Below are 1,996 nucleotides of genomic sequence, written 5' to 3'. Positions count from 1 at the left end.
CTCCCAGCTGTGTTGCCCTCCTGTCTCTCATCCCCTGATTACTGGTGTGTGTATTTAAGCCCTGTGTGTTCTCCTGCCTGTTGCCGGTTCATCTGTATAACTCCGCGTCAGTCTGTGTTCCTCGGTGTCCTGCTCGTCTCTCTGCCTCTCTTCCCTTTTTGTTTCATCTCAGGTTTGTCATTTAGCTTTCCCAGTTCAGGTCTTTAGTTTTGTCTTCCCTCTTGCCTGTTTTGCCTTCTCACCACTGTGTAAATAAACCCACCGGCATCTCATCCACTGCCTGCATCTTGGGTCCTTCTTCTAACTCCACACGGCTCGTCTCGGCAGCCGTGACAGGAATGGGGGACAGGGGAAACACTACAAGACAGAAGAAAAACAGAGAGGTGAGACTGAAAGGAAGTCAGATAGCCTTCAAAGGCATCAGTACTAGAACTGAAGACGTAACAAAAATATAAAATAAAGCTTAATAAGGCAACCATGAAAATCATCCAATAAATAAACAAGACTTCTGAACTTCTAAATAACAAGGAACTAAAATAAAGCAAAAAAAAAAAATTCTACAAATAGCAAACTAAATATTAATTAAAACAAGAAACAATTCTCCAAACAGAAATGAACCACAAACAAAAAGGAACCAGGTGTCTAAAGCTTGTAGAGGTACATCTAAGGATATTGAATGTTTAAATGTAGGTTTTGTAAATGTAGGTAAAAATTAAACACACTGAAGTGTATAAAAAGTGAAGAAGTCTAAATTATTTCTGGCATGCTGTTTGTTAAAATATACCAGAGTTCATCTGTAACCTGTTTGCTGCCTATTTAAGGCATGGTGTGCTGAGTCATGGGGCATTTGGGTGCTGGTGAAAGCATCTGAAATCTGAGCTACATGGAAGTTGGCTTGCGTACAACAGTAAATCAATGACATGGTTGTATGGATATCAAACCCAGATAACACAGAATGAACATGAATGTGGTGGAAGAAGAAGACCTTTTTATTTATATCCTGCTTTTCAGCGTTAGGGTTAACTTTGACCCTGCTGCTTAGTTAAAATGCGGAGATGTGTAGGTGTGAGATGTGTAGGTGTGAGATGTGTGTGCTTGTTGGTGAGATGATCGTAGCCTGCAGGCAGGCAGCTGGGGCCTCCTAAGACATGAGCTTACGACCCTAAAATCACGCACTCCGAGGCACAACAAGGCCTAAGCAGCTGAAATTAGACCCCCTCATTCGCAAGCACACACACACAAAGAGAGACTCCACCCCAAACTTTCACCAGCGTTGGCCACCGAGGTCTGTTAGGGGACAAATGGGGAAAAGAAGTCAACATCATTCTGACTCCACTACCAGCAACCAAACATGACCATCCCTGCCTTCAAAGTGCCAAGCTAGTAGTTCACGCCTGACATTGATCTGTACTTCAGAACCACAACAGAGCCTCATGTTCCATCCCTCAGCTGACAGAGGCGATTTGTCGAGATGGGTACTCCACAGCCGTGGGTGCTGACAACTGGCAGAAAACCCCCTCCCCAGCCCAACCTTTCCACCCCACATCTGAACTGACAAGTAGTGTTTTTGTTTTGCAATGCAAAGCAGGGTTTTGCTCTGTGCTTTTCTGGTATTTCAGCACATGACCAAACACATGTGCCACCCAGGCAGCCAGGAATGTCTTTTTTCATCGGTATCCATCAGCAGAATGAAAGTGAAAAAAAGCAATTGAGGTGAAGGTCAAGCAATTCACTAACTTGATACTGCAATTCACTGAATATTTATGAACCCTTTTTTTCTTGAAAACATGACTTCTATTTTAGGTCACTGAGTTTATTTCTTTTAAACTTTTGAAGCTAAATAGAAATAAAACACAATTAACCCTTTAAGACCTACCATAGAACCAAGTCCGCCAGAGCTTATATTATATTTTTACATGCTGTGGAGCCATTTTTGGGAGCATTTCAAGTTGCTATACATCAATACAACCATTATAGCCCAGATTTTAATAATATG

This window comes from Pundamilia nyererei, unplaced genomic scaffold (assembly GCF_000239375.1).
Source record: "Pundamilia nyererei isolate P.nyererei 1_Seehausen unplaced genomic scaffold, PunNye1.0 scaffold00165, whole genome shotgun sequence".
Lineage (NCBI taxonomy): Eukaryota > Metazoa > Chordata > Actinopteri > Cichliformes > Cichlidae > Pundamilia > Pundamilia nyererei.
The sequence above is the reverse complement of the archived record's forward strand: the minus strand, read 5'-3'. Positions refer to the sequence as shown.